The 21,344-nt window shown below is 69.4% G+C and overlaps 12 non-coding genes across 12 annotated transcripts; all 12 read right to left on the minus strand.

Moving 5' to 3' along the window:
• Window positions 1–79: 79 nt before the first annotated feature.
• Window positions 80–198, minus strand: LOC137213551 (5S ribosomal RNA). The gene has a single exon (XR_010938187.1). It is a non-coding gene; the product is annotated as a 5S ribosomal RNA (ribosomal RNA).
• A 938-nt stretch (window positions 199–1,136) lies between these two features.
• On the minus strand, window positions 1,137–1,255 carry LOC137213979 (5S ribosomal RNA). Its single transcript, XR_010938597.1, has one exon. It is a non-coding gene; the product is annotated as a 5S ribosomal RNA (ribosomal RNA).
• Window positions 1,256–2,192: 937 nt separating this feature from the next.
• Window positions 2,193–2,311, minus strand: LOC137213543 (5S ribosomal RNA). Its single transcript, XR_010938179.1, has one exon. It is a non-coding gene; the product is annotated as a 5S ribosomal RNA (ribosomal RNA).
• A 2,693-nt stretch (window positions 2,312–5,004) lies between these two features.
• Window positions 5,005–5,123, minus strand: LOC137213552 (5S ribosomal RNA). Its single transcript, XR_010938188.1, has one exon. It is a non-coding gene; the product is annotated as a 5S ribosomal RNA (ribosomal RNA).
• Window positions 5,124–6,061: 938 nt separating this feature from the next.
• On the minus strand, window positions 6,062–6,180 carry LOC137213980 (5S ribosomal RNA). Its single transcript, XR_010938598.1, has one exon. It is a non-coding gene; the product is annotated as a 5S ribosomal RNA (ribosomal RNA).
• Window positions 6,181–8,879: 2,699 nt separating this feature from the next.
• On the minus strand, window positions 8,880–8,998 carry LOC137213981 (5S ribosomal RNA). Its single transcript, XR_010938599.1, has one exon. It is a non-coding gene; the product is annotated as a 5S ribosomal RNA (ribosomal RNA).
• Window positions 8,999–9,935: 937 nt separating this feature from the next.
• Window positions 9,936–10,054, minus strand: LOC137213982 (5S ribosomal RNA). The gene has a single exon (XR_010938600.1). It is a non-coding gene; the product is annotated as a 5S ribosomal RNA (ribosomal RNA).
• Window positions 10,055–12,756: 2,702 nt separating this feature from the next.
• LOC137213985 (5S ribosomal RNA) lies at window positions 12,757–12,875 on the minus strand. The gene has a single exon (XR_010938602.1). It is a non-coding gene; the product is annotated as a 5S ribosomal RNA (ribosomal RNA).
• A 937-nt stretch (window positions 12,876–13,812) lies between these two features.
• Window positions 13,813–13,931, minus strand: LOC137213986 (5S ribosomal RNA). Its single transcript, XR_010938603.1, has one exon. It is a non-coding gene; the product is annotated as a 5S ribosomal RNA (ribosomal RNA).
• A 2,694-nt stretch (window positions 13,932–16,625) lies between these two features.
• On the minus strand, window positions 16,626–16,744 carry LOC137213987 (5S ribosomal RNA). Its single transcript, XR_010938604.1, has one exon. It is a non-coding gene; the product is annotated as a 5S ribosomal RNA (ribosomal RNA).
• A 937-nt stretch (window positions 16,745–17,681) lies between these two features.
• LOC137213529 (5S ribosomal RNA) lies at window positions 17,682–17,800 on the minus strand. The gene has a single exon (XR_010938166.1). It is a non-coding gene; the product is annotated as a 5S ribosomal RNA (ribosomal RNA).
• A 2,702-nt stretch (window positions 17,801–20,502) lies between these two features.
• LOC137213988 (5S ribosomal RNA) lies at window positions 20,503–20,621 on the minus strand. Its single transcript, XR_010938605.1, has one exon. It is a non-coding gene; the product is annotated as a 5S ribosomal RNA (ribosomal RNA).
• Window positions 20,622–21,344: the final 723 nt, after the last annotated feature.

Raw genomic sequence — 21,344 nt, forward strand, 5'->3', positions numbered from 1 at the left:
GGGGCTCGGCGGGGGCGGAGCCGGCGGCCCCCCCGCCGCGGGCGAGTAAAGGAGAAGGCGGGCGGAGCGGGAGGCAAAAAGCCTACAGCACCCGGTATTCCCAGGCGGTCTTCCATCCAAGTACTAACCAGGCCCGACCCTGCTTAGCTTCCGAGATCAGACGAGATCGGGCGCGTTCAGGGTGGTATGGCCGTAGACGGGGGCGGGGGGCCGCGGGCGGCCTCTTGAGGCCCAGTTTCGCTGGCGCTGGCGCCTTAACGCCAGCCTGGCGGCCAGCCCGCCCAGGCAGGGCCCCCTCGCCCGCCCAGGCAGGGGGAACGGAGGTCCCGGGTATCGGGCGGCGGCGGAGGGTTTGGCGACCACCTCCCAGCCCAGGGCGGCCGTGACCCAGCAAACCCTTCGGCGCATGGCGCCCCGCCCAAGATCCCGCACGTCGCTCACAGGGACGTGGCCCCGGAGGCTTCAGGGCCCGGGGCCCGCGGTCCCTTGGGCATCGGTCCTGCCCGCCCACGCGGCGCTAGGCGCAGCCCGGCCGCAGCCCGGGCCGGCCCTCCTGCCCGACAGCAGCCGGCCCGAAGCCACCGGGAGCCACCATTGAGTCGCCACGGCCCCTCTGCCCCGGCAAGGCCACCCTTGCCCCCACACCCCCCGCCGAGCTCAGGACCCCGCCCCTGGTGGCCGGCAGGCCCGGGGAAGCGGCCCCTGCCCTCGATCCCGCTCCCGCACCCAACCGCGGTGACACGCCAGAGGGGCGGGGTGGTGGTGGGGCGGGGCTTTTGTCGGAGGGAGCTGTGGAGGGACACACAGGCACACAGGTGGCGGCGCCGGGGCTGGGCGCCGGTGGGGGCGGCCAGGTGCAGGTCGAGGGGCTCGCGGGCCGAAAGGACGGCCACTGGGCCCGCGGCGGAGTCTGGGTCTGGGCCAGCCACCCCGGGAGCGTCTGGGGTGCGGCTGCCTTCCAGGGCCGCCTTCTGGCCGCCTGGCCGGCCGGGCCGGCGGGGAGCGCCCCCGCCGGCGCGCGCCGTGGTGGGAGGGGCCTGAGGAGGTGGGTCCTGCAGCGGGGCCCGGCGGGGGCGGAGCCGGCGGCCCCCGCCGCGGGCGAGTAAAGGAGAAGGCGGGCGGAGCGGGAGGCAAAAAGCCTACAGCACCCGGTATTCCCAGGCGGTCTCCCATCCAAGTACTAACCAGGCCCGACCCTGCTTAGCTTCCGAGATCAGACGAGATCGGGCGCGTTCAGGGTGGTATGGCCGTAGACGGGGGCGGGGGCCGACGGCTGCCTCTTGAGGCCCAGTTTCGCTGGCGCTGGCGCCTTAACGCCAGCCTGGCGGCCGGCCCGCCCCGGCAGGGCCCCCTCGCCCGCCCAGGCAGGGGGAACGGAGGTCTCGGGTATCGGGCGGCGGCGGAGGGTTTGGCGACCACCTCCCAGCCCAGGGCGGCCGTGACCCAGCAAACCCTTCGGCGCTTGGCGCCCCGCCCAAGATCCCGCACGTCGCTCACAGGGACGTGGCCCCGGAGGCTTCAGGGCCCGGGGCCCGCGGTCCCTTGGGCATCGGTCCTGCCCGCCCACGCGGCGCTAGGCGCAGCCCGGCCGCAGCCCGGGCCGGCCCTCCTGCCCGACAGCAGCCGGCCCGAAGCCACCGGGAGCCACCATTGAGTCGCCACGGCCCCTCTGCCCCGGCAAGGCCACCCTTGCCCCCACACCCCCCGCCGAGCTCAGGACCCCGCCCCTGGTGGCCGGCAGGCCCGGGGAAGCGGCCCCTGCCCTCGATCCCGCTCCCGCACCCAACCGCGGTGACACGCCAGAGGGGCGGGGTGGTGGTGGGGCGGGGCTTTTGTCGGAGGGAGCTGTGGAGGGACACACAGGCACACAGGTGGCGGCGCCGGGGCTGGGCGCCGGTGGGGGCGGCCAGGTGCAGGTCGAGGGGCTCGCGGGCCGAAAGGACGGCCACTGGGCCCGCGGCGGAGTCTGGGTCCGGGCCAGCCACCCCGGGAGCGTCTGGGGTGCGGCTGCCTTCCAGGGCCGCCTTCTGGCCGCCTGGCCGGCCGGGCCGGCGGGGAGCGCCCCCGCCGGCGCGCGCCGTGGTGGGAGGGGCCTGAGGAGGTGGGGCCTGCAGCGGGGCCCGGCGGGGGCGGAGCCGGCGGCCCCCGCCGCGGGCGAGTAAAGGAGAAGGCGGGCGGAGCGGGAGGCAAAAAGCCTACAGCACCCGGTATTCCCCGGCGGTCTCCCATCCAAGTACTAACCAGGCCCGACCCTGCTTAGCTTCCGAGATCAGACGAGATCGGGCGCGTTCAGGGTGGTATGGCCGTAGACGGGGGCGGGGGCCGACGGCTGCCTCTTGAGGCCCAGCTTCGCTGGCGCTGGCGCCTTAACGCCAGCCTGGCGGCCAGCCCGCCCCGACAGGGCCCCCTCGCCCGCCCAGGCAGGGGGAACGGAGGTCTCGGGTATCGGGCGGCGGCAGAGGGTTTGGCGACCACCTCCCAGCCCAGGGCGGCCGTGACCCAGCAAACCCTTCGGCGCTTGGCGCCCCGCCCAAGATCCCGCACGTCGCTCACAGGGACGTGGCCCCGGAGGCTTCAGGGCCCGGGGCCCGCGGTCCCTTGGGCATCGGCCCTGCCCGCCCACGCGGCGCTAGGCGCAGCCCGGCCGCAGCCCGGGCCGGCCCTCCTGCCCGACAGCAGCCGGCCCGAAGCCACCGGGAGCCACCATTGAGTCGCCACGGCCCCTCAGCCCCGGCAAGGCCACCCTTGCCCCCACACCCCCCGCCGAGCTCAGGACCCCGCCCCTGGTGGCCGGCAGGCCCGGGGAAGCGGCCCCTGCCCTCGATCCCGCTCCCGCACCCGGCCGCGGTGACACGCCACAGGGGCGGGGTGTGGGGGGGCTTTTGTCGGAGGGAGCTGTGGAGGGACACACCGGCACACAGGTGGCGGCGCCGGGGCTGGGCGCCGGTGGGGGCGGCCAGGTGCAGGTCGAGGGGCTCGCGGGCCGAAATGACGGCAACTGGGCCCATGGCGGAGTCTGGGTCTGGAGGGCTCTGAGCCTCCATCCGCTCTGGTGCCTCGGGTCTACCGGCCCGAAGCCTGGTAGCGCGACACCCCACCGGCCCACAGACGTAGCCTCCCCAGCTGTGCTCACAGCGAGTCCAACCGCAGCCTGCATCCCTCCACGGGACACTTGGATTACTCCCGCGATCCCCACGAGGTGCGGCACCCGCTGGCCGAATGGGCTGAGATCCTGCCCTTGCGGCGCCCTGTGGCCACCTCCGCCTCCCTCACGGTACTGGCCGAGGCCTCGGACCAGCGGGCCCCGGCTCCCAGCTCAGCGCTGCTCCTCCGCCCCTCTCACCTCCTGCCCGACGTCCAGGCTACCGAGCACCCTCCACCCCCGCCCACCTTCATGCCACTCAGCCGGAACCCGGGAGGCAATGCCAACTACCAGGTGTATCACAGTCTGGTGCTGAAGCGGCAACCGCAGGAGGGCCAAGCGCGGGCCAACTCGCTGCTACCTTCCACCTCGGCCTCCAGGCCCTCTCTGCACGGGAGCCAGACTGGGAAAATGAACTTACCAGCAGCAAATGGGGGCAGGGGCAGGGGGCAGCAGGGCATGGAGAGAGGAATAAAGAGCGCCAGAGTCCAGGAAACATTGGTGGTCTGTGGCTTGGAAGCGCCACTCCTTCTGCCAGCCTGGGTCCCTGCGCTTGGCTTCCTGCAATAAGAAGCCAGTGTCCCCTTCTTGGCCTGAGGGTCCCTTTGGTTTAGTGGCCACAGTTCTGCCAGCAGGCCCCTCCTGGTCCTATACCATGCACTAAGTACATCTGCAGCTGCAGACTCCAAACCCCTGGTCTCTGGGCACCTCCTCTGTGTCTCAGCTGTCCCTGTCCACAGAGAGCCTCATACAAGACGTTGCTTCCAAACTGGGAGATTCCACATCTGGGCAGGTCCAGCTCCAGGCCCAGTGAAGGGCATGAAGAAGGCTGAGGCTCTGGACTCCAGCCAGGCCTTCAGCAGGCCTCTGAGGCCGAGGTCTTCCTAGTCTCAAGAGGGGCCAAGAGACGCAATGTGTCATTTGAACAAGTGAGTCAGCGGGCGGTGAGCGAATGAATGACCGCTCGAGGGGATGTATGCCGGCCACCAGGCCCTGTTTGACTGTCCAGGCTCAGCTTACCTGACCCTGGTTACCAGGGAATGCCACTCTGGGCCCTCCTTTTCATCCCCCTCCCTCACTGTGACCTCACCACCTGCCCCATTATGACCCAGTCTGGCTCCCAGTTAAAACTGGAGGGCAGAGGGCCCAGGCAGTCCTGGGACCAACGGCCATGGGTGAGCGAAACTACTACCGAGCCGAGCCGTTCACTGGCCCCATCCCCAGGAAATGCCAGGAGCAAGGATACTCAATTCTTCTGATCCCGGTCAGCTTCATCTTGCTCAACGTGGGGATCAACATGGTGACTATGGTCAGGGCAGGATCTGTGCAGCGCGGTTGGGGGAGCCCTGGGGTCTTGAAGGGGCTGAGGTGGGAGGGCTGCTGGGGTGTGACAGGACAAGGGTTGGATTTCAGGGCTCACCCTGCTCCCGGCCTCCCCCCTCCCCTTCTTCCCTCAACTCTGGAGGCATCTGAAGAGATTCTTGCGGGCACTTTTCAATCGTATTTTCCACAAAGGTGAGTGGGCGCCGGCGTGGGTTCAGGAGATGTGGGCCTGTCCCCTTTCTTCTATCCCTGCCTTGATTCTCAGCCCCTCAGGAACCCAGGCCCTGACCCATCTCGCCTTTCCCCACAGACAAGCAAGCCAGCTGTGTAGGCACCCATCGCATGTGCATGCGCTGCTCCGTGGATCCCAAGAACCTGCGCTCAAGAGTTTCTTCCCACTTCTGCCATCGCCCAAGCTTCCTGCTCGGGCAGGTAAACCACCTTGACTACTGCCTGCAGCGGGGCTCGGCGGGGGCGGAGCCGGCGGCCCCCCCGCCGCGGGCGAGTAAAGGAGAAGGCGGGCGGAGCGGGAGGCAAAAAGCCTACAGCACCCGGTATTCCCAGGCGGTCTTCCATCCAAGTACTAACCAGGCCCGACCCTGCTTAGCTTCCGAGATCAGACGAGATCGGGCGCGTTCAGGGTGGTATGGCCGTAGACGGGGGCGGGGGGCCGCGGGCGGCCTCTTGAGGCCCAGTTTCGCTGGCGCTGGCGCCTTAACGCCAGCCTGGCGGCCAGCCCGCCCAGGCAGGGCCCCCTCGCCCGCCCAGGCAGGGGGAACGGAGGTCCCGGGTATCGGGCGGCGGCGGAGGGTTTGGCGACCACCTCCCAGCCCAGGGCGGCCGTGACCCAGCAAACCCTTCGGCGCTTGGCGCCCCGCCCAAGATCCCGCACGTCGCTCACAGGGACGTGGCCCCGGAGGCTTCAGGGCCCGGGGCCCGCGGTCCCTTGGGCATCGGTCCTGCCCGCCCACGCGGCGCTAGGCGCAGCCCGGCCGCAGCCCGGGCCGGCCCTCCTGCCCGACAGCAGCCGGCCCGAAGCCACCGGGAGCCACCATTGAGTCGCCACGGCCCCTCTGCCCCGGCAAGGCCACCCTTGCCCCCACACCCCCCGCCGAGCTCAGGACCCCGCCCCTGGTGGCCGGCAGGCCCGGGGAAGCGGCCCCTGCCCTCGATCCCGCTCCCGCACCCAACCGCGGTGACACGCCAGAGGGGCGGGGTGGTGGTGGGGCGGGGCTTTTGTCGGAGGGATCTGTGGAGGGACACACAGGCACACAGGTGGCGGCGCCGGGGCTGGGCGCCGGTGGGGGCGGCCAGGTGCAGGTCGAGGGGCTCGCGGGCCGAAAGGACGGCCACTGGGCCCGCGGCGGAGTCTGGGTCCGGGCCAGCCACCCCGGGAGCGTCTGGGGTGCGGCTGCCTTCCAGGGCCGCCTTCTGGCCGCCTGGCCGGCCGGGCCGGCGGGGAGCGCCCCCGCCGGCGCGCGCCGTGGTGGGAGGGGCCTGAGGAGGTGGGGCCTGCAGCGGGGCCCGGCGGGGGCGGAGCCGGCGGCCCCCGCCGCGGGCGAGTAAAGGAGAAGGCGGGCGGAGCGGGAGGCAAAAAGCCTACAGCACCCGGTATTCCCAGGCGGTCTCCCATCCAAGTACTAACCAGGCCCGACCCTGCTTAGCTTCCGAGATCAGACGAGATCGGGCGCGTTCAGGGTGGTATGGCCGTAGACGGGGGCGGGGGCCGACGGCTGCCTCTTGAGGCCCAGTTTCGCTGGCGCTGGCGCCTTAACGCCAGCCTGGCGGCCGGCCCGCCCCGACAGGGCCCCCTCGCCCGCCCAGGCAGGGGGAACGGAGGTCTCGGGTATCGGGCGGCGGCGGAGGGTTTGGCGACCACCTCCCAGCCCAGGGCGGCCGTGACCCAGCAAACCCTTCGGCGCTTGGCGCCCCGCCCAAGATCCCGCACGTCGCTCACAGGGACGTGGCCCCGGAGGCTTCAGGGCCCGGGGCCCGCGGTCCCTTGGGCATCGGCCCTGCCCGCCCACGCGGCGCTAGGCGCAGCCCGGCCGCAGCCCGGGCCGGCCCTCCTGCCCGACAGCAGCCGGCCCGAAGCCACCGGGAGCCACCATTGAGTCGCCACGGCCCCTCAGCCCCGGCAAGGCCACCCTTGCCCCCACACCCCCCGCCGAGCTCAGGACCCCGCCCCTGGTGGCCGGCAGGCCCGGGGAAGCGGCCCCTGCCCTCGATCCCGCTCCCGCACCCAACCGCGGTGACACGCCAGAGGGGCGGGGTGGTGGTGGGGCGGGGCTTTTGTCGGAGGGAGCTGTGGAGGGACACACAGGCACACAGGTGGCGGCGCCGGGGCTGGGCGCCGGTGGGGGCGGCCAGGTGCAGGTCGAGGGGCTCGCGGGCCAAAAGGACAGCAACTGGGCCCATGGCGGAGTCTGGGTCTGGAGGGCTCTGAGCCTCCATCCGCTCTGGTGCCTCGGGTCTACCGGCCCGACGCCTGGTAGCGCGACACCCCACCGGCCCACAGACGTAGCCTCCCCAGCTGTGCTCACAGCGAGTCCAACCGCAGCCTGCATCCCTCCACGGGACACTTGGATTACTCCCGCGATCCCCACGAGGTGCGGCACCCGCTGGCCGAATGGGCTGAGATCCTGCCCTTGCGGCGCCCTGTGGCCACCTCCGCCTCCCTCACGGTACTGGCCGAGGCCTCGGACCAGCGGGCCCCGGCTCCCAGCTCAGCGCTGCTCCTCCGCCCCTCTCACCTCCTGCCCGACGTCCAGGCTACCGAGCACCCTCCACCCCCGCCCACCTTCATGCCACTCAGCCGGAACCCGGGAGGCAATGCCAACTACCAGGTGTATGACAGTCTGGTGCTGAAGCGGCAACCGCAGGAGGGCCAAGCGCGGGCCAACTCGCTGCTACCTTCCACCTCGGCCTCCAGGCCCTCTCTGCATGGGAGCCAGACTGGGAAAATGAACTTACCAGCAGCAAATGGGGGCAGGGGCAGGGGGCGGCAGGGCATGGAGAGAGGAATAAAGAGCTCCAGAGTCCAGGAAACATTGGTGGTCTGTGGCTTGGAAGCGCCACTCCTTCTGCCAGCCTGGGTCCCTGCGCTTGGCTTCCTGCAATAAGAAGCCAGTGTCCCCTTCTTGGCCTGAGGGTCCCTTTGGTTTAGTGGCCACAGTTCTGCCAGCAGGCCCCTCCTGGTCCTATACCATGCACTAAGTACATCTGCAGCTGCAGACTCCAAACCCCTGGTCTCTGGGCACCTCCTCTGTGTCTCAGCTGTCCCTGTCCACAGAGAGCCTCATACAAGACGTTGCTTCCAAACTGGGAGGTTCCACATCTGGGCAGGTCCAGCTCCAGGCCCAGTGAAGGGCATGAAGAAGGCTGAGGCTCTGGACTCCAGCCAGGCCTTCAGCAGGCCTCTGAGGCCAAGGTCTTCCTAGTCTCAAGAGGGGCCAAGAGACGCAATGTGTCATTTGAACAAGTGAGTCAGCGGGCGGTGAGCGAATGAGTGACCGCTCGAGGGGATGTATGCCGGCCACCGGGCCCTGTTTGACTGTCCAGGCTCAGCTTACCTGACCCTGGTTACCAGGGAATGCCACTCTGGGCCCTCCTTTTCATCCCCCTCCCTCACTGTGACCTCACCACCTGCCCCATTATGACCCAGTCTGGCTCCCAGTTAAAACTGGAGGGCAGAGGGCCCAGGCAGTCCTGGGACCAACGGCCATGGGTGAGCGAAACTACTACCGAGCCGAGCCGTTCACTGGCCCCATCCCCAGGAAATGCCAGGAGCAAGGATACTCAATTCTTCTGATCCCGGTCAGCTTCATCTTGCTCAACGTGGGGATCAACATGGTGACTATGGTCAGGGCAGGATCTGTGCAGCGCGGTTGGGGGAGCCCTGGGGTCTTGAAGGGGCTGAGGTGGGAGGGCTGCTGGGGTGTGACAGGACAAGGGTTGGATTTCAGGGCTCACCCTGCTCCCGGCCTCCCCCCTCCCCTTCTTCCCTCAACTCTGGAGGCATCTGAAGAGATTCTTGCGGGCACTTTTCAATCGTATTTTCCACAAAGGTGAGTGGGCGCCGGCGTGGGTTCAGGGGATGTGGGCCTGTCCCCTTTCTTCTATCCCTGCCTTGATTCTCAGCCCCTCAGGAACCCAGGCCCTGACCCATCTCGCCTTTCCCCACAGACAAGCAAGCCAGCTGTGTAGGCACCCATGGCATGTGCATGCGCTGCTCCGTGGATCCCAAGAACCTGTGCTCAAGAGTTTCTTCCCACTTCTGCCGTCGCCCAAGCTTCCTGCTCGGGCAGGTAAACCACCTTGACTACTGCCTGCAGCGGGGCTCGGCGGGGGCGGAGCCGGCGGCCCCCCCGCCGCGGGCGAGTAAAGGAGAAGGCGGGCGGAGCGGGAGGCAAAAAGCCTACAGCACCCGGTATTCCCAGGCGGTCTCCCATCCAAGTACTAACCAGGCCCGACCCTGCTTAGCTTCCGAGATCAGACGAGATCGGGCGCGTTCAGGGTGGTATGGCCGTAGACGGGGGCGGGGGCCGACGGCTGCCTCTTGAGGCCCAGTTTCGCTGGCGCTGGCGCCTTAACGCCAGCCTGGCGGCCGGCCCGCCCCGGCAGGGCCCCCTCGCCCGCCCAGGCAGGGGGAACGGAGGTCTCGGGTATCGGGCGGCGGCGGAGGGTTTGGCGACCACCTCCCAGCCCAGGGCGGCCGTGACCCAGCAAACCCTTCGGCGCTTGGCGCCCCGCCCAAGATCCCGCACGTCGCTCACAGGGACGTGGCCCCGGAGGCTTCAAGCCCCGGCGCCCGTGGTCCCTTGGGCATCGGTCCTGCCCGCCCACGCGGAGCTAGGCGCAGCCCGGCCGCAGCCCGGGCCGGCCCTCCTGCCTGACAGCAGCCGGCCCGAAGCCACCGGGAGCCACCATTGAGTCGCCACGGCCCCTCAGCCCCGGCAAGGCCACCCTTGCCCCCACACCCCCCGCCGAGCTCAGGACCCCGCCCCTGGTGGCCGGCAGGCCCGGGGAAGCGGCCCCTGCCCTCGATCCCGCTCCAGCACCCAACCGCGGTGACACGCCAGAGGGGCGGGGTGGTGGTGGGGCGGGGCTTTTGTCGGAGGGAGCTGTGGAGGGACACACCGGCACACAGATGGCGGCGCCGGGGCTAGGCGCCGGTGGGGGCGGCCAGGTGCAGGTCGAGGGGCTCGCGGGCCGAAAGGACGGCCACTGGGCCCGCGGCGGAGTCTGGGTCTGGGCCAGCCACCCCGGGAGCGTCTGGGGTGCGGCTGCCTTCCAGGGCCGCCTTCTGGCCGCCTGGCCGGCCGGGCCGGCGGGGAGCGCCCCCGCCGGCGCGCGCCGTGGTGGGAGGGGCCTGAGGAGGTGGGTCCTGCAGCGGGGCCCGGCGGGGGCGGAGCCGGCGGCCCCCGCCGCGGGCGAGTAAAGGAGAAGGCGGGCGGAGCGGGAGGCAAAAAGCCTACAGCACCCGGTATTCCCAGGCGGTCTCCCATCCAAGTACTAACCAGGCCCGACCCTGCTTAGCTTCCGAGATCAGACGAGATCGGGCGCGTTCAGGGTGGTATGGCCGTAGACGGGGGCGGGGGGCCGCGGGCGGCCTCTTGAGGCCCGGTTTCGCTGGCGCTGGCGCCTTAACGCCAGCCTGGCGGCCGGCCCGCCCCGGCAGGGCCCCCTCGCCCGCCCAGGAAGGGGGAACGGAGGTCTCGGGTATCGGGCGGCGGCGGAGGGTTTGGCGACCACCTCCCAGCCCAGGGCGGCCGTGACCCAGCAAACCCTTCGGCGCTTGGCGCCCCGCCCAAGATCCCGCACGTCGCTCACAGGGACGTGGCCCCGGAGGCTTCAGGGCCCGGGGCCCGCGGTCCCTTGGGCATCGGTCCTGCCCGCCCACGCGGCGCTAGGCGCAGCCCGGCCGCAGCCCGGGCCGGCCCTCCTGCCCGACAGCAGCCGGCCCGAAGCCACCGGGAGCCACCATTGAGTCGCCACGGCCCCTCTGCCCCGGCAAGGCCACCCTTGCCCCCACACCCCCCGCCGAGCTCAGGACCCCGCCCCTGGTGGCCGGCAGGCCCGGGGAAGCGGCCCCTGCCCTCGATCCCGCTCCCGCACCCAACCGCGGTGACACGCCAGAGGGGCGGGGTGGTGGTGGGGCGGGGCTTTTGTCGGAGGGAGCTGTGGAGGGACACACAGGCACACAGGTGGCGGCGCCGGGGCTGGGCGCCGGTGGGGGCGGCCAGGTGCAGGTCGAGGGGCTCGCGGGCCAAAAGGACAGCAACTGGGCCCATGGCGGAGTCTGGGTCTGGAGGGCTCTGAGCCTCCATCCGCTCTGGTGCCTCGGGTCTACCGGCCCGACGCCTGGTAGCGCGACACCCCACCGGCCCACAGACGTAGCCTCCCCAGCTGTGCTCACAGCGAGTCCAACCGCAGCCTGCATCCCTCCACGGGACACTTGGATTACTCCCGCGATCCCCACGAGGTGCGGCACCCGCTGGCCGAATGGGCTGAGATCCTGCCCTTGCGGCGCCCTGTGGCCACCTCCGCCTCCCTCACGGTACTGGCCGAGGCCTCGGACCAGCGGGCCCCGGCTCCCAGCTCAGCGCTGCTCCTCCGCCCCTCTCACCTCCTGCCCGACGTCCAGGCTACCGAGCACCCTCCACCCCCGCCCACCTTCATGCCACTCAGCCGGAACCCGGGAGGCAATGCCAACTACCAGGTGTGTATGACAGTCTGGTGCTGAAGCGGCAACCGCAGGAGGGCCAAGCGCGGGCCAACTCGCTGCTACCTTCCACCTCGGCCTCCAGGCCCTCTCTGCACGGGAGCCAGACTGGGAAAATGAACTTACCAGCAGCAAATGGGGGCAGGGGCAGGGGGCGGCAGGGCATGGAGAGAGGAATAAAGAGCTCCAGAGTCCAGGAAACATTGGTGGTCTGTGGCTTGGAAGCGCCACTCCTTCTGCCAGCCTGGGTCCCTGCGCTTGGCTTCCTGCAATAAGAAGCCAGTGTCCCCTTCTTGGCCTGAGGGTCCCTTTGGTTTAGTGGCCACAGTTCTGCCAGCAGGCCCCTCCTGGTCCTATACCATGCACTAAGTACATCTGCAGCTGCAGACTCCAAACCCCTGGTCTCTGGGCACCTCCTCTGTGTCTCAGCTGTCCCTGTCCACAGAGAGCCTCATACAAGACGTTGCTTCCAAACTGGGAGGTTCCACATCTGGGCAGGTCCAGCTCCAGGCCCAGTGAAGGGCATGAAGAAGGCTGAGGCTCTGGACTCCAGCCAGGCCTTCAGCAGGCCTCTGAGGCCAAGGTCTTCCTAGTCTCAAGAGGGGCCAAGAGACGCAATGTGTCATTTGAACAAGTGAGTCAGCGGGCGGTGAGCGAATGAGTGACCGCTCGAGGGGATGTATGCCGGCCACCGGGCCCTGTTTGACTGTCCAGGCTCAGCTTACCTGACCCTGGTTACCAGGGAATGCCACTCTGGGCCCTCCTTTTCATCCCCCTCCCTCACTGTGACCTCACCACCTGCCCCATTATGACCCAGTCTGGCTCCCAGTTAAAACTGGAGGGCAGAGGGCCCAGGCAGTCCTGGGACCAACGGCCATGGGTGAGCGAAACTACTACCGAGCCGAGCCGTTCACTGGCCCCATCCCCAGGAAATGCCAGGAGCAAGGATACTCAATTCTTCTGATCCCGGTCAGCTTCATCTTGCTCAACGTGGGGATCAACATGGTGACTATGGTCAGGGCAGGATCTGTGCAGCGCGGTTGGGGGAGCCCTGGGGTCTTGAAGGGGCTGAGGTGGGAGGGCTGCTGGGGTGTGACAGGACAAGGGTTGGATTTCAGGGCTCACCCTGCTCCCGGCCTCCCCCCTCCCCTTCTTCCCTCAACTCTGGAGGCATCTGAAGAGATTCTTGCGGGCACTTTTCAATCGTATTTTCCACAAAGGTGAGTGGGCGCCGGCGTGGGTTCAGGGGATGTGGGCCTGTCCCCTTTCTTCTATCCCTGCCTTGATTCTCAGCCCCTCAGGAACCCAGGCCCTGACCCATCTCGCCTTTCCCCACAGACAAGCAAGCCAGCTGTGTAGGCACCCATGGCATGTGCATGCGCTGCTCCGTGGATCCCAAGAACCTGTGCTCAAGAGTTTCTTCCCACTTCTGCCGTCGCCCAAGCTTCCTGCTCGGGCAGGTAAACCACCTTGACTACTGCCTGCAGCGGGGCTCGGCGGGGGCGGAGCCGGCGGCCCCCCCGCCGCGGGCGAGTAAAGGAGAAGGCGGGCGGAGCGGGAGGCAAAAAGCCTACAGCACCCGGTATTCCCAGGCGGTCTCCCATCCAAGTACTAACCAGGCCCGACCCTGCTTAGCTTCCGAGATCAGACGAGATCGGGCGCGTTCAGGGTGGTATGGCCGTAGACGGGGGCGGGGGCCGACGGCTGCCTCTTGAGGCCCAGTTTCGCTGGCGCTGGCGCCTTAACGCCAGCCTGGCGGCCGGCCCGCCCCGGCAGGGCCCCCTCGCCCGCCCAGGCAGGGGGAACGGAGGTCTCGGGTATCGGGCGGCGGCGGAGGGTTTGGCGACCACCTCCCAGCCCAGGGCGGCCGTGACCCAGCAAACCCTTCGGCGCTTGGCGCCCCGCCCAAGATCCCGCACGTCGCTCACAGGGACGTGGCCCCGGAGGCTTCAGGCCCCGGGGCCCGTGGTCCCTTGGGCATCGGTCCTGCCCGCCCACGCGGAGCTAGGCGCAGCCCGGCCGCAGCCCGGGCCGGCCCTCCTGCCTGACAGCAGCCGGCCCGAAGCCACCGGGAGCCACCATTGAGTCGCCACGGCCCCTCAGCCCCGGCAAGGCCACCCTTGCCCCCACAACCCCCGCCGAGCTCAGGACCCCGCCCCTGGTGGCCGGCAGGCCCGGGGAAGCGGCCCCTGCCCTCGATCCCGCTCCAGCACCCAACCGCGGTGACACGCCAGAGGGGCGGGGTGGTGGTGGGGCGGGGCTTTTGTCGGAGGGAGCTGTGGAGGGACACACAGGCACACAGGTGGCGGCGCCGGGGCTGGGCGCCGGTGGGGGCGGCCAGGTGCAGGTCGAGGGGCTCGCGGGCCGAAAGGACGGCCACTGGGCCCGCGGCGGAGTCTGGGTCCGGGCCAGCCACCCCGGGAGCGTCTGGGGTGCGGCTGCCTTCCAGGGCCGCCTTCTGGCCGCCTGGCCGGCCGGGCCGGCGGGGAGCGCCCCCGCCGGCGCGCGCCGTGGTGGGAGGGGCCTGAGGAGGTGGGGCCTGCAGCGGGGCCCGGCGGGGGCGGAGCCGGCGGCCCCCGCCGCGGGCGAGTAAAGGAGAAGGCGGGCGGAGCGGGAGGCAAAAAGCCTACAGCACCCGGTATTCCCAGGCGGTCTCCCATCCAAGTACTAACCAGGCCCGACCCTGCTTAGCTTCCGAGATCAGACGAGATCGGGCGCGTTCAGGGTGGTATGGCCGTAGACGGGGGCGGGGGGCCGCGGGCGGCCTCTTGAGGCCCAGTTTCGCTGGCGCTGGCGCCTTAACGCCAGCCTGGCGGCCAGCCCGCCCCGACAGGGCCCCCTCGCCCGCCCAGGCAGGGGGAACGGAGGTCTCGGGTATCGGGCGGCGGCGGAGGGTTTGGCGACCACCTCCCAGCCCAGGGCGGCCGTGACCCAGCAAACCCTTCGGCGCTTGGCGCCCCGCCCAAGATCCCGCACGTCGCTCACAGGGACGTGGCCCCGGAGGCTTCAGGGCCCGGGGCCCGCGGTCCCTTGGGCATCGGCCCTGCCCGCCCACGCGGCGCTAGGCGCAGCCCGGCCGCAGCCCGGGCCGGCCCTCCTGCCCGACAGCAGCCGGCCCGAAGCCACCGGGAGCCACCATTGAGTCGCCACGGCCCCTCAGCCCCGGCAAGGCCACCCTTGCCCCCACACCCCCCGCCGAGCTCAGGACCCCGCCCCTGGTGGCCGGCAGGCCCGGGGAAGCGGCCCCTGCCCTCGATCCCGCTCCCGCACCCGGCCGCGGTTACACGCCAGAGGGGCGGGGTGTGGGGGGGCTTTTGTCGGAGGGAGCTGTGGAGGGACACACCGGCACACAGGTGGCGGCGCCGGGGCTGGGCGCCGGTGGGGGCGGCCAGGTGCAGGTCGAGGGGCTCGCGGGCCGAAATGACGGCAACTGGGCCCATGGCGGAGTCTGGGTCTGGAGGGCTCTGAGCCTCCATCCGCTCTGGTGCCTCGGGTCTACCGGCCCGAAGCCTGGTAGCGCGACACCCCACCGGCCCACAGACGTAGCCTCCCCAGCTGTGCTCACAGCGAGTCCAACCGCAGCCTGCATCCCTCCACGGGACACTTGGATTACTCCCGCGATCCCCACGAGGTGCGGCACCCGCTGGCCGAATGGGCTGAGATCCTGCCCTTGCGGCGCCCTGTGGCCACCTCCGCCTCCCTCACGGTACTGGCCGAGGCCTCGGACCAGCGGGCCCCGGCTCCCAGCTCAGCGCTGCTCCTCCGCCCCTCTCACCTCCTGCCCGACGTCCAGGCTACCGAGCACCCTCCACCCCCGCCCACCTTCATGCCACTCAGCCGGAACCCGGGAGGCAATGCCAACTACCAGGTGTATCACAGTCTGGTGCTGAAGCGGCAACCGCAGGAGGGCCAAGCGCGGGCCAACTCGCTGCTACCTTCCACCTCGGCCTCCAGGCCCTCTCTGCACGGGAGCCAGACTGGGAAAATGAACTTACCAGCAGCAAATGGGGGCAGGGGCAGGGGGCGGCAGGGCATGGAGAGAGGAATAAAGAGCGCCAGAGTCCAGGAAACATTGGTGGTCTGTGGCTTGGAAGCGCCACTCCTTCTGCCAGCCTGGGTCCCTGCGCTTGGCTTCCTGCAATAAGAAGCCAGTGTCCCCTTCTTGGCCTGAGGGTCCCTTTGGTTTAGTGGCCACAGTTCTGCCAGCAGGCCCCTCCTGGTCCTATACCATGCACTAAGTACATCTGCAGCTGCAGACTCCAAACCCCTGGTCTCTGGGCACCTCCTCTGTGTCTCAGCTGTCCCTGTCCACAGAGAGCCTCATACAAGACGTTGCTTCCAAACTGGGAGGTTCCACATCTGGGCAGGTCCAGCTCCAGGCCCAGTGAAGGGCATGAAGAAGGCTGAGGCTCTGGACTCCAGCCAGGCCTTCAGCAGGCCTCTGAGGCCAAGGTCTTCCTAGTCTCAAGAGGGGCCAAGAGACGCAATGTGTCATTTGAACAAGTGAGTCAGCGGGCGGTGAGCGAATGAGTGACCGCTCGAGGGGATGTATGCCGGCCACCGGGCCCTGTTTGACTGTCCAGGCTCAGCTTACCTGACCCTGGTTACCAGGGAATGCCACTCTGGGCCCTCCTTTTCATCCCCCTCCCTCACTGTGACCTCACCACCTGCCCCATTATGACCCAGTCTGGCTCCCAGTTAAAACTGGAGGGCAGAGGGCCCAGGCAGTCCTGGGACCAACGGCCATGGGTGAGCGAAACTACTACCGAGCCGAGCCGTTCACTGGCCCCATCCCCAGGAAATGCCAGGAGCAAGGATACTCAATTCTTCTGATCCCGGTCAGCTTCATCTTGCTCAACGTGGGGATCAACATGGTGACTATGGTCAGGGCAGGATCTGTGCAGCGCGGTTGGGGGAGCCCTGGGGTCTTGAAGGGGCTGAGGTGGGAGGGCTGCTGGGGTGTGACAGGACAAGGGTTGGATTTCAGGGCTCACCCTGCTCCCGGCCTCCCCCCTCCCCTTCTTCCCTCAACTCTGGAGGCATCTGAAGAGATTCTTGCGGGCACTTTTCAATCGTATTTTCCACAAAGGTGAGTGGGCGCCGGCGTGGGTTCAGGGGATGTGGGCCTGTCCCCTTTCTTCTATCCCTGCCTTGATTCTCAGCCCCTCAGGAACCCAGGCCCTGACCCATCTCGCCTTTCCCCACAGACAAGCAAGCCAGCTGTGTAGGCACCCATGGCATGTGCATGCGCTGCTCCGTGGATCCCAAGAACCTGTGCTCAAGAGTTTCTTCCCACTTCTGCCGTCGCCCAAGCTTCCTGCTCGGGCAGGTAAACCACCTTGACTACTGCCTGCAGCGGGGCTCGGCGGGGGCGGAGCCGGCGGCCCCCCCGCCGCGGGCGAGTAAAGGAGAAGGCGGGCGGAGCGGGAGGCAAAAAGCCTACAGCACCCGGTATTCCCAGGCGGTCTCCCATCCAAGTACTAACCAGGCCCGACCCTGCTTAGCTTCCGAGATCAGACGAGATCGGGCGCGTTCAGGGTGGTATGGCCGTAGACGGGGGCGGGGGCCGACGGCTGCCTCTTGAGGCCCAGTTTCGCTGGCGCTGGCGCCTTAACGCCAGCCTGGCGGCCGGCCCGCCCCGGCAGGGCCCCCTCGCCCGCCCAGGCAGGGGGAACGGAGGTCTCGGGTATCGGGCGGCGGCGGAGGGTTTGGCGACCACCTCCCAGCCCAGGGCGGCCGTGACCCAGCAAACCCTTCGGCGCTTGGCGCCCCGCCCAAGATCCCGCACGTCGCTCACAGGGACGTGGCCCCGGAGGCTTCAAGCCCCGGCGCCCGTGGTCCCTTGGGCATCGGTCCTGCCCGCCCACGCGGAGCTAGGCGCAGCCCGGCCGCAGCCCGGGCCGGCCCTCCTGCCTGACAGCAGCCGGCCCGAAGCCACCGGGAGCCACCATTGAGTCGCCACGGCCCCTCAGCCCCGGCAAGGCCACCCTTGCCCCCACACCCCCCGCCGAGCTCAGGACCCCGCCCCTGGTGGCCGGCAGGCCCGGGGAAGCGGCCCCTGCCCTCGATCCCGCTCCAGCACCCAACCGCGGTGACACGCCAGAGGGGCGGGGTGGTGGTGGGGCGGGGCTTTTGTCGGAGGGAGCTGTGGAGGGACACACCGGCACACAGATGGCGGCGCCGGGGCTAGGCGCCGGTGGGGGCGGCCAGGTGCAGGTCGAGGGGCTCGCGGGCCGAAAGGACGGCCACTGGGCCCGCGGCGGAGTCTGGGTCTGGGCCAGCCACCCCGGGAGCGTCTGGGGTGCGGCTGCCTTCCAGGGCCGCCTTCTGGCCGCCTGGCCGGCCGGGCCGGCGGGGAGCGCCCCCGCCGGCGCGCGCCGTGGTGGGAGGGGCCTGAGGAGGTGGGTCCTGCAGCGGGGCCCGGCGGGGGCGGAGCCGGCGGCCCCCGCCGCGGGCGAGTAAAGGAGAAGGCGGGCGGAGCGGGAGGCAAAAAGCCTACAGCACCCGGTATTCCCAGGCGGTCTCCCATCCAAGTACTAACCAGGCCCGACCCTGCTTAGCTTCCGAGATCAGACGAGATCAGGCGCGTTCAGGGTGGTATGGCCGTAGACGGGGGCGGGGGGCCGCGGGCGGCCTCTTGAGGCCCGGTTTCGCTGGCGCTGGCGCCTTAACGCCAGCCTGGCGGCCGGCCCGCCCCGGCAGGGCCCCCTCGACCGCCCAGGAAGGGGGAACGGAGGTCTCGGGTATCGGGCGGCGGCGGAGGGTTTGGCGACCACCTCCCAGCCCAGGGCGGCCGTGACCCAGCAAACCCTTCGGCGCTTGGCGCCCCGCCCAAGATCCCGCACGTCGCTCACAGGGACGTGGCCCCGGAGGCTTCAGGGCCCGGGGCCCGCGGTCCCTTGGGCATCGGTCCTGCCCGCCCACGCGGCGCTAGGCGCAGCCCGGCCGCAGCCCGGGCCGGCCCTCCTGCCCGACAGCAGCCGGCCCGAAGCCACCGGGAGCCACCATTGAGTCGCCACGGCCCCTCTGCCCCGGCAAGGCCACCCTTGCCCCCACACCCCCCGCCGAGCTCAGGACCCCGCCCCTGGTGGCCGGCAGGCCCGGGGAAGCGGCCCCTGCCCTCGATCCCGCTCCCGCACCCAACCGCGGTGACACGCCAGAGGGGCGGGGTGGTGGTGGGGCGGGGCTTTTGTCGGAGGGAGCTGTGGAGGGACACACAGGCACACAGGTGGCGGCGCCGGGGCTGGGCGCCGGTGGGGGCGGCCAGGTGCAGGTCGAGGGGCTCGCGGGCCAAAAGGACAGCAACTGGGCCCATGGCGGAGTCTGGGTCTGGAGGGCTCTGAGCCTCCATCCGCTCTGGTGCCTCGGGTCTACCGGCCCGACGCCTGGTAGCGCGACACCCCACCGGCCCACAGACGTAGCCTCCCCAGCTGTGCTCACAGCGAGTCCAACCGCAGCCTGCATCCCTCCACGGGACACTTGGATTACTCCCGCGATCCCCACGAGGTGCGGCACCCGCTGGCCGAATGGGCTGAGATCCTGCCCTTGCGGCGCCCTGTGGCCACCTCCGCCTCCCTCACGGTACTGGCCGAGGCCTCGGACCAGCGGGCCCCGGCTCCCAGCTCAGCGCTGCTCCTCCGCCCCTCTCACCTCCTGCCCGACGTCCAGGCTACCGAGCACCCTCCACCCCCGCCCACCTTCATGCCACTCAGCCGGAACCCGGGAGGCAATGCCAACTACCAGGTGTGTATGACAGTCTGGTGCTGAAGCGGCAACCGCAGGAGGGCCAAGCGCGGGCCAACTCGCTGCTACCTTCCACCTCGGCCTCCAGGCCCTCTCTGCACGGGAGCCAGACTGGGAAAATGAACTTACCAGCAGCAAATGGGGGCAGGGGCAGGGGGCGGCAGGGCATGGAGAGAGGAATAAAGAGCTCCAGAGTCCAGGAAACATTGGTGGTCTGTGGCTTGGAAGCGCCACTCCTTCTGCCAGCCTGGGTCCCTGCGCTTGGCTTCCTGCAATAAGAAGCCAGTGTCCCCTTCTTGGCCTGAGGGTCCCTTTGGTTTAGTGGCCACAGTTCTGCCAGCAGGCCCCTCCTGGTCCTATACCATGCACTAAGTACATCTGCAGCTGCAGACTCCAAACCCCTGGTCTCTGGGCACCTCCTCTGTGTCTCAGCTGTCCCTGTCCACAGAGAGCCTCATACAAGACGTTGCTTCCAAACTGGGAGGTTCCACATCTGGGCAGGTCCAGCTCCAGGCCCAGTGAAGGGCATGAAGAAGGCTGAGGCTCTGGACTCCAGCCAGGCCTTCAGCAGGCCTCTGAGGCCAAGGTCTTCCTAGTCTCAAGAGGGGCCAAGAGACGCAATGTGTCATTTGAACAAGTGAGTCAGCGGGCGGTGAGCGAATGAGTGACCGCTCGAGGGGATGTATGCCGGCCACCGGGCCCTGTTTGACTGTCCAGGCTCAGCTTACCTGACCCTGGTTACCAGGGAATGCCACTCTGGGCCCTCCTTTTCATCCCCCTCCCTCACTGTGACCTCACCACCTGCCCCATTATGACCCAGTCTGGCTCCCAGTTAAAACTGGAGGGCAGAGGGCCCAGGCAGTCCTGGGACCAACGGCCATGGGTGAGCGAAACTACTACCGAGCCGAGCCGTTCACTGGCCCCATCCCCAGGAAATGCCAGGAGCAAGGATACTCAATTCTTCTGATCCCGGTCAGCTTCATCTTGCTCAACGTGGGGATCAACATGGTGACTATGGTCAGGGCAGGATCTGTGCAGCGCGGTTGGGGGAGCCCTGGGGTCTTGAAGGGGCTGAGGTGGGAGGGCTGCTGGGGTGTGACAGGACAAGGGTTGGATTTCAGGGCTCACCCTGCTCCCGGCCTCCCCCCTCCCCTTCTTCCCTCAACTCTGGAGGCATCTGAAGAGATTCTTGCGGGCACTTTTCAATCGTATTTTCCACAAAGGTGAGTGGGCGCCGGCGTGGGTTCAGGGGATGTGGGCCTGTCCCCTTTCTTCTATCCCTGCCTTGATTCTCAGCCCCTCAGGAACCCAGGCCCTGACCCATCTCGCCTTTCCCCACAGACAAGCAAGCCAGCTGTGTAGGCACCCATGGCATGTGCATGCGCTGCTCCGTGGATCCCAAGAACCTGTGCTCAAGAGTTTCTTCCCACTTCTGCCGTCGCCCAAGCTTCCTGCTCGGGCAGGTAAACCACCTTGACTACTGCCTGCAGCGGGGCTCGGCGGGGGCGGAGCCGGCGGCCCCCCCGCCGCGGGCGAGTAAAGGAGAAGGCGGGCGGAGCGGGAGGCAAAAAGCCTACAGCACCCGGTATTCCCAGGCGGTCTCCCATCCAAGTACTAACCAGGCCCGACCCTGCTTAGCTTCCGAGATCAGACGAGATCGGGCGCGTTCAGGGTGGTATGGCCGTAGACGGGGGCGGGGGCCGACGGCTGCCTCTTGAGGCCCAGTTTCGCTGGCGCTGGCGCCTTAACGCCAGCCTGGCGGCCGGCCCGCCCCGGCAGGGCCCCCTCGCCCGCCCAGGCAGGGGGAACGGAGGTCTCGGGTATCGGGCGGCGGCGGAGGGTTTGGCGACCACCTCCCAGCCCAGGGCGGCCGTGACCCAGCAAACCCTTCGGCGCTTGGCGCCCCGCCCAAGATCCCGCACGTCGCTCACAGGGACGTGGCCCCGGAGGCTTCAGGCCCCGGGGCCCGTGGTCCCTTGGGCATCGGTCCTGCCCGCCCACGCGGAGCTAGGCGCAGCCCGGCCGCAGCCCGGGCCGGCCCTCCTGCCTGACAGCAGCCGGCCCGAAGCCACCGGGAGCCACCATTGAGTCGCCACGGCCCCTCAGCCCCGGCAAGGCCACCCTTGCCCCCACACCCCCCGCCGAGCTCAGGACCCCGCCCCTGGTGGCCGGCAGGCCCGGGGAAGCGGCCCCTGCCCTCGATCCCGCTCCAGCACCCAACCGCGGTGACACGCCAGAGGGGCGGGGTGGTGGTGGGGCGGGGCTTTTGTCGGAGGGAGCTGTGGAGGGACACACAGGCACACAGGTGGCGGCGCCGGGGCTGGGCGCCGGTGGGGGCGGCCAGGTGCAGGTCGAGGGGCTCGCGGGCCGAAAGGACGGCCACTGGGCCCGCGGCGGAGTCTGGGTCCGGGC

Source organism: Pseudorca crassidens, chromosome 19, assembly GCF_039906515.1.
Source record: "Pseudorca crassidens isolate mPseCra1 chromosome 19, mPseCra1.hap1, whole genome shotgun sequence".
Taxonomy (NCBI): domain Eukaryota; kingdom Metazoa; phylum Chordata; class Mammalia; order Artiodactyla; family Delphinidae; genus Pseudorca; species Pseudorca crassidens.